The sequence below is a fragment of the Aquarana catesbeiana genome, linkage group LG02 (genome assembly GCF_042186555.1).
Source record: "Aquarana catesbeiana isolate 2022-GZ linkage group LG02, ASM4218655v1, whole genome shotgun sequence".
Lineage (NCBI taxonomy): Eukaryota > Metazoa > Chordata > Amphibia > Anura > Ranidae > Aquarana > Aquarana catesbeiana.
The window spans coordinates 177626807-177636385 of NC_133325.1; the positions used below are offsets into that span (position 1 = coordinate 177626807).

The 9579-nt window shown below is 45.1% G+C and overlaps 1 long non-coding RNA gene across 1 annotated transcript; it reads left to right on the top strand.

The window, feature by feature from the left end:
• Positions 1-5807: 5807 nt before the first annotated feature.
• On the top strand, positions 5808-8273 carry LOC141127444 (uncharacterized). Its single transcript, XR_012241558.1, has 3 exons — positions 5808-7434; positions 7554-7593; positions 7667-8273. It is a non-coding gene; the product is annotated as an uncharacterized lncRNA (long non-coding RNA).
• The last annotated feature ends 1306 nt before the right edge of the window (positions 8274-9579 follow it).

Here is a 9579-nt window from a genome sequence, read left to right on the forward strand (position 1 = left end):
TCCATGGGTCATGAAGGTCTTCTTGTAGAAATATATTTTTCAAACTCTTTCTTTTGGAATGAGATCCCTTAGAGGTATCCATGAGTGAGTCCATCTGAGCATTAAAGTCACCACCTATTACCTTTTTGGATTTTCTTGACAGTTCTTAGGATCTTTTGGAGGTATTGCTGAGGATTTTTATTGGGGGCATATACATTGACAATTGTCAATATTGAATTCTCAACCTTTGTTACCAATATAATATAACGTCCTTGGGAATCTGTTTTAGAGTTGAGGAGTTGAAAAGAAATAGAGTCTCTAATGATCGCGACAACACCTTTTTTTTTCTTCCGTTTGTTCGAAAAGAACTCCTGTAGGCAGACAATATCACTGCCATATTTTAAAGCATCATTCCATATAGTTTTCCTTTTGAAGGGGTTATTGAGGCCTTTTTCATTAAATGACAAAATTTTAAGACTCGCCATGTTGAGGGTAGAATTTGTGTAGATACAGTCCAGATCTTGTACATAGTAGAGCCATTGTGATTGTGGTAGCTTCTAGAACGGTGTAACTTCCGAAGAGGGAGAAAGACAATAAGGTCTCTTTGAAAAGATTAGACTCTGGGCCTAGAACAGAATTAAACTTATAAGAACTGAAGAGTTGCCTCACAACTCTTGTGTGCATTGCAACTTGCACTAGCGTAGTTTAGGGAAGTTGGCTATTTTGAAATTCAGTGTCTTTGTATTTGGCTCCCGGAAGTGGTGTAGGAAAAGGTGGACCGGAGAAAAGATGGCGGCCGAGGAACCTGAGCGGCAGAAGTTGCAGTGTACTGACGGTGTGAATTGCCTCACATATGACAAAGCTATTATTGCCCAGCAGGACCGAATACAGCAAGAGATTGCTGGACAGACTCCACTACTCTCAGATCGGTTGGACCTTTCTGTACTGCCTTATGTTTCCTATTTGTGTGATTTAAAACAGAAACTAGTTGACGTGTGATCGCTGTTTCCTACATTGCCCCATATTTCCACATCTGTGATCAGGTCTGTATTGTTGGTAATCAGTAAGTCTAGTAACGCTTTGTTTCTTGGTGCATTTACCATCTGACCCATGAAATTGTCCTGCAAGACATTTAGGAAATGGCGAGCTTTAGATGAATGTGCGGTTCCTTCTGCCCAGTCTATGTCTGGATAATTAAAATCCTCCATTATAATGACACTTCCCAACCTTGCCGCCATTCCAAACTGTGATAGGAGGTCCGCCCCCCCTCCTCCCTGTGGTTAGGGGGCCTAAAAGCATACTCCCAGTATTACTTTCCCCTTAGTTTCCTCCCTATGTAGCTCTACCCATAAGGATTCTACCTCCTCACTTGCTCCATTAGTGATGTCGTCCCTCACATTCACTGGTTCATAATTTTAGATATACATTTAGATATACTTTTTTACCCTCCCTATCCCTGTGATATAGGGAATACCCTTGAATAATTGCCAGCCAATCATGAGAGCTGTTGAACTAAGTCTCTGAAATTCACACAAAATCTAAATCCTCCTTGTACAATAGCAGCTCTAGTTCTCCTATCTTGTCTGCCAGACCCCTGGCATTGGTGAACATGCCACGTAGTTTAGTCCGGGCGCATACTGTCTCCTTATTGGGTGTTCTAAGGTTGCAAATAGGACTTGTTACTGTACTGAGCTCGGGTTTAGGTGCTTTAGTCAACCTATCTACCTACTAATGCTCCAATACTACACTCTGGAATTTGTTCCACGCTGACTATCTCTACCTCTGGACCCTCCCTCCTGTCGCCTAGTTTAAAAACCCCTCTAACATGTCATATATATATATATATATATATATAGAAGACAGATATGAAAGCACGTAGGGCTGTTGGTGGCTCTGGTTTTATCCTATAGTCTTCTCTCCACAGTCCACACACGTCTGACTTCTCCCATGATCCCCATCCTGGCAGCACTCCCACTCTTGACTCCTCTCCAGACTCCCCCTCAGAGACTGCAGACATGATATAAGACAAGAGATGGTCAGAGGTTTCAGACATGGTACAAGAGATGGTTAGAGACTGAGGACATGATACAATGATACGGGAGATGGTTAGAGACTGAGGACATGATACAAGAGATTTTTAGAGACTGAGGACATGATACAAGAGATGTTTAGAGACTGAGGACATGATACAAGAGATGGTCAGAGGTTGTGGACATGATACAAGAGATGGTCAGAGGCTGCGGGCATGATACAGGAGGTGTCAGAGGCTGCGGGCATGGTACAGGAGATGGTTATAGACTAAGGACATCATACTAAAGATGGTCAGAGACTATAGACATGGTAAAAGAGATGGCCAGAGACTGCAGACATGGTACAAGAGATGGCCAGAGACTGCAGACATGATACAAGAGATCAATGCAGCCTCACTGTGCCCATCAATGCACCCTCACTGTGCCCATCAATGCACTCTCACTGTGCCCGTGAATGCAGCATCTCTGTGCCCATCATTGCAGCCTCACTGTGCCCATCAAATGCAGCTTTACGGTGCCCATGAATGCAGCCTCATTGTGCCCACTAATGCAGCCTTACTGTGCCCATGAATGCAGCCTCACTGTGCCTGTAAATGCAGCCTCTCTGTGCCCGTGAATGCAACCTCTCTGTGCTCACCAATTGCAGCCTCTGTGTGCCCACCAATTGCAGCCTCTGTGCCCACCAGTTGCAGCCTCTATGTGCCCACCAATTGCAGCCTCCGTGCCCACCAATTGCAGCCTCTGTGCCCACAAATTGCAGCCTCTGTGCCCACCAATTGCAGCCTCTGAGCCCACATATTGCCGCCTCTGTGTGCCGACCACTGGAGCCTCTCTGTGCCCACCAATTGCAGCCTCTGTGCCCACCAATTGCAGCCTCTGTGCCCACCAATTGCAGCCTATGTGCCTACAAATTGCAGCCTCTGTGCCCACAAATTGCAGCCTCTGTGTGCCAACCACTGGAGCCTCTCTGTGCCCATGATTGCAGCTTTACCATTTCCTGGATTGAACACACATCGGCCATCTCCCGCTATATGTTGTGGAGCTGGGTCTGTGTGTGTAAGGCGGTGCTGTAACAAGGTCCCGCCCCCCTAGACCAGCTTATGTGATAGGCGGAACACTGATTTAATCAGTGTTCCATAGAAGACTATTACACAAGCCGGTCTAGGGGGGCGGGACCTTGTTACATCACCGCCGTACACACACATACCCAGTTCCACAAGAGGAGGAGGACAGAGGGAAGCGGAGCGCTGCCGTCACAGCACAAAGCGGCCCCAGGGCAGGCGGCCTACCGGGAAATTACCGGGTAGGCCAGTCTGGCCCTGGAGGTACTGGTAGTATTTCAGAGAATACTACCTTGGAGGTCCTTTTCCTCAATTTAGCTTAGGACACTCCATCTTCCTCTGATTTTGTCTTTGGTGCCAACCTGCACCATGTAAGCCGGGTCTTCCTCAGCCCCTCCCAGTAATCTGTCCACCAGATCCGTGATGTGCCAAACCCGAGCGCCCAGTAGACAACATACAGTTCGGCATTTCAGGTCTTTGTGACAGATTGCCCTCTCTGTTCACCAGAATCTGTCTTTCCTTTCCCTTGGCTTTACCCCCGCCTTCACTGGAGGAGTTATTCCCCTGGCAGCTAGGGGTGTCACTCTGCTCCAGCAATGCTGGTCCCTGACTGGTTTCACCAATGTCGCTCAACAGGGCGTACTTTTTGTGATGTTCCAGCCCAGGATCGGCCTCCCTGATTCTTTCCCCTCTACCCTTCCTGACTGTCACCCATCTACACTGCTCTGGTGCCTGCACCTCTTTGTCTCCACCCGCCTCTGTGCTGTCCCAACTCTCCTTTAGTAGGGAGAGTCTTCTCAGTGTTGACAGTTGCTTCACTAGATTCAGAACCTGGGCTTCCAGGGAAACAAGGTGCTTACATTTTGCACAACAGTATTCGCCCTCGATCGGATGATCAAGGAATGCATGCATGCTGCAAGATGTACACGGAGTCGCATCTCCATACCCGCTGGACATCGTACCCACTAATTTAATGGGGATTGGGAATTATACACTGTCCAAATTAACTAACAACTAGCTTCCTGACACTAATACCCAACAATACACAGGTACTCAACAATACAATACACAGGTACTCCCAGCACTTGGGTACTCACAGCACTCATGCACTCACAGCACTCGGGTACTCACAGCACATGTGCACTCACAGCACTCAGGTACTCACAGCACACGTGCACTCACAGCACTCGGGTACTCACAGCACACGTTTACTCACAGCATTCGGGTACTCACAACACACGTGCACTCACAGCATTCGGGTACTCGCAGCACACGTGCACTCACAGCACTCGGGTACTCACAGCATACGTGCACTCACAGCACTCGGGTACTCACAGCACTCAAGTACTCACAGCACATGTGCACTCACAGCACTCGGGTACTCACAGCACACGTGTACTCACAGCACTCGGGTACTTGCAGCACACGTGCACTCACAGCACTCGGGTATTCACAGCACACGTGCACTCACAACACTCATGTACACACAGCACACGTGCACTCACAGCACACGGGTACTCACCATACACAGGTACTCGCAATACACCGGTACTTACAATTACGCAGGTACTCACAATACTCTCAATACACAGGTACTCAAAATATACAGGTTCAATTCATTCAATCTGGAAAAATATTACCACTCTGTGGATTGCCTGCATCTTCTGAATTCATGGCCTTCGCCTACTGTCAGGAACTATGAATCAGTCTGAGTCAGAAAATGCAGGAAAAAATCACACTTTTTAATATAATGGTAAAAATGGTACAAAACAGTAAACGTAATCAAAACATAGCCAGGGATCGGAAGCGGATAGTCAGACAAGCCAGTAAATCAGGAAACCAGAGATCAGCATAGTCGGAGGCAGAAGAACAGGATTAGGAACCAGAAGGTGTCAGCCGGGCAAAGTCTTTATCAGGAACACAGCAAAGAATCTCCAGATATGTTTGACCAAGGCGAATGCAGGAAAGGAAAGGCAGTTTAAATAGCCAGAAGGGGCTGGCTGTAGGCTGGACTGACAAGCAGGAAATGATCACCAGGTGAGCCACTGTGGAACCATGAGTACTGACAATTATCTGACAGCTGAGCAGCCTGAGCACAGAGAAGGGAGCTGCTGAGAGCCCAGCCTTGACAAAAGGAAGAGATAAGACAAATTTAGATGGGGGGCGCGCCCGATTTTAGTCTTGCCTAGGTCAGCACAAAACCAAAATACACCACTGAGCAGGGTGTCACTTTCAGTGGCAGTGGTGACATATTTTCGGCAGGGTTGACTGTTCGGTGCTGCTTCCAGGTGTATTTCAGGAAGAGGATGTTCCAATATGGCATCCAGACATCACTTCCGGCGGCGGATGATGATGTAATTCTAGGCCATCCAGGGGTGGCATTTTTAACCACTTCAGCACCAGACGGATTTACCCCCTTAATGACCAGGCCATTTTTTGTGATACGGTACTGTGTCGCTTTAACTGACAATTGCACGGTCGTGCGACGTTATACCCAAACAAAATTGATGTCCTTTTTTTCCCACAAATAGAGCTTTTGATGGTATTTGATCCCCTCGGCTTTTATTTTTTGCGTGTGTTGCGTTTGTTACAATATGATTTTTTTATATTAATCAGACATAAGATACATGGGATATAACATTACACAATAGTACTCTATCTCTAGTTGGTCATAGAGATACTGTCAGGTTCTGGCTTGAGTAGACAATGGGTACGTTGTATTGTTGTATTCAATTGACAGTTTTCAACAGGCTATTGTCTCTATAGCTACAGTACACAAGTAAGAGATTTACTTGTATGAGGTTCTTTCAGCTCTCCAACTGAAAGAATGACTGTTAGATTACTGTCAGGTGTTGGACAATGGGTACGTAGATACCATTTTTGTATTCAATTGACAGTTTTCAACAGTCCATTGTTTCTACAGCTACAGTAAACAGGTATGTTTTCTGTTGTTTGGTAACTATGGTAAACAGGCTGACACATAAAAGGGGTGAGTAGAGACTGGGACAGACACACACACACCATGATGCTTTGAAGATCAGAAGCCGCCACTCATGATACAAGAACAGTGCCTGGTGTCCAAGAAGCATCGTTGCCAATGGAGATCACAAACATACAGTAGCAGAAGATAAGTAACTTTTAAGTGTATTTGTACTGATATAGACCATAGGCTGTTCATTAGCTAGGCATTTCATTTTGCTTGTTATAGAGATCTGTCAGTCTTGTATTGTATTCCTAATATTGTAATAGTTTTGTATGTACAGCATCTTTGTATAGTAAAAGCACATTTACACACTGCAGAAATCTCAGCTTCCTTGCTTATATCACAGAGGAACCTTGCTAGATAGACGCAAGCAATACATTGCGCTATAAACAAAAAAAGAGCGACAATTTTGGAAAAAAAAAAACGATATTTTTTACTTACAAAAAAAAAATGTAAAAAAGATAATTTATTCATCAGTTTAGGCCAATATGTATTCTTCTACATATTTTTGGTAAAAAAATGCCAATAAGCAAATATTGATTGGTTTGCGCAAACGTTATAGCATCTACAAAATAGAGGATAGATTTAGGGAATATTTTTATTGTTTTTACTGGTAATGGCGGTGATCTGCAATTTTTAGCAGGACTGCGACATTGCAGCGGACAAATCTGACCCTAAGTGACGCTTTTTGAGGACCAGTGACACCAATACAGTGATCAATGCAAAAAAAATGCACTGATCAATGTATACACAACACTGGCAGGGAAGGGGTTAACACTAGGGGCGATCAAAGGATTAACTGTGTTCCCTGGGTGTGTTCTAACTGTGGGGGGATGGGCTCACTGGGACAACACGGAGATCACTGTTCCTTATCACTAGGAACAGCAGATCTCCATGTTGTCCCCTGTCAGAACAGAGATCCGTCTTGTTTACATCTGTACCGCAATCGGGGATGGCTTGCGGACAAGTCCGCCGGACCCACACGTGCGCCGCCCACAGTATCTCATGCACGAGACAACGTGCTAGATATAGTGTAGTAATTTACTGTGCTGTCAATGTGCTTCTAGGGCTGCTCTTCGTGGCTTTTCCGTCGGCTGCTGATGACGTCACAAGGACGCAGGGCAGGCGGCAGGGGGGCGTTGTTTAGCAACCGCCTTGCATAAGAACGGAAGCTGCAATGCAGGCTGCGAAAATTCTCTAGGTGGTGCAGGCCGGCTCTGCCTATATTTATCAAGGCTAATGGTTCTTTGTTTCCTTTCCTTGTCTCCCTTCTGATCTATAGTTGCTCTATGCTGCCACTCGATGAAGTTTTTTTTACTGCCTCTACCTCCTGCAAGCTTTACCTGTGCTGCCGCCTGCTAGAGTTGCTGCCTTACTGCAGGTGAGATAGAAGGAAATCTTAAAGGGCTGGTTTAAAAAATAAAAATACATTTGGGTTAATTAAAGGGGAGGAGCAGAGAGCTAGGAGAATTACACTAATCTTACTTTTCTATTTTTTAGTTATGAGCTCACCACAGAAGGCACAAAGGCCGTTGGAAAGGTAGGAGGGGGCTAGGAGGGACTTAACACAAAAGAGTTCTTACACCGAGACTGATCAGGTGTTTATCTTCTAGGAGTAAAAAGAGCCCTAAGAAGAAACATTCACAAAAGTCCCACCAATGCTCATTCTCACCCCAACCAAAACAACATAGTAGGTGAGGTTGAAAAAAGACACAAGTCCATCAAGTCCAACCTATGTGTGTGATTATGTGTCAGTATTACATTACATATCCCTGTATATTGCGGTCATTCAGGTGATTATCTAATAGTTTCTTGAAGCTATCAATGCTCCCCGCTGAGACCACCGCCTGTGGAATGGAATTCCACATCCTTGCCGCTCTTACAGTAAAGAACCCTCTACGTAGTTTAAGGTTAAACCTCTTTTCTTCTAATTGTAATGAGTGGCCACGAGTCTTATTAAACTCTCTTCTGCGAAAAAGTTTTATCCCTATTGTGGGGTCACCAGTACAGTATTTGTAAATTGAAATCATATCCCCTCTCAAGCGTCTCTTCTCCAGAGAGAATAAGTTCAGTGCTCGCAACCTTTCTTCATAACTAAGATCCTCCAGACCCTTTATTAGCTTTGTTGCCCTTCTTTGTACTCGCTCCATTTCCAGTACGTCCCTCCTGAGGACTGGTGCCCAGAACTGGACAGCATACTCCAGGTGCGGCCGGACCAGAGTCTTGTAGAGCGGGAGAATTATCGTTTTATCTCTGCAGTTGATCCCCCTTTTAATGCATGCCAATATTCTGTTTGCTTTATTAGCAGCAGCTTGGCATTCCATGCCATTGCTGAGCCTATCATCCACTAGGACCCCCAGGTCCTTTTCCATCCTAGATTCCCCCAGAGGTTCTCCCCCCAGTGTATAGATTGCATTCATATTTTTGCCACCCAAATGCATTATTTTACATTTTTCTACATTGAACCTCATTTGCCATGTAGTCGCCCACCCCATTAATTTGTTCAGGTCTTTTTGCAAGATTTCCACATCCTGCGGAGAAGTTATTGCCCTGCTTAGCTTAGTATCGTCTGCAAATACAGAGATTGAACTGTTTATCCCATCCTCCAGGTCGTTTATGAACAAATTAAATAGGATTGGTCCCAACACAGAACCCTGGGGAACCCCACTACCCACCCCTGACCATTCTGAGTACTCCCCATTTATCACCACCCTCTGAACACGCCCTTGTAGCCAGTTTTCAATCCATGTACTCACCTTATGGTCCATGCCAACGCACCTTATTTTGTACAGTAAACGTTTATGGGGAACTGTGTCAAATGTTTTCGCAAAATCCAGATACACCACGTCTACGGGCCTTGCTTTATCTAGATGGCAACTCACCTCCTCATAGAAGGTTAATAGATTGGTTTGGCAAGAACGATTCTTCATGAATCCATGTTGATTACTGCTAATGATATCATTCTTATTACTAAAATCTTGTATATAGTCCCTTATCGTCCCCTCCAAGAGTTTACATACTATTGATGTTAGGCTAACTGGTCTGTAATTCCCAGGGATGTTTTTTGGGCCCTTTTTAAATATTGGTGCTACATTGGCTTTTCTCCAATCAGCTGGTACCATTCCAGTCAATAGACTGTCTGTAAAAATTAGGAACAACGGTCTGGCAATCACCTGACTGAGTTCCCTAAGTACCCTCGGATGCAAGCCATCTGGTCCCGGTGATTTATTAATGTTAAGTTTCTCAAGTCTAATTTTAATTCCGTCCTCTGTTAACCATGTAGGTGCTTCCTGTGTTGTGTCATGAGGATAAACACTGCAGTTTTGGTTACTGAAGCCCCCCTATTCACTCGTGAAGACTGAGGAGAAGAATAAATTCAATACCTTTGCCATCTCCCCATCCTTTGTAACCAGATGTCCTTCCTCATTCTTTATGGGGCCAATATGGTCTGTCCTCCCTTTTTTACTGTTTACATACTTAAAGAATTTCTTGGGATTTTTTTTGCTCTCCTCCGCTATGTGTGTTT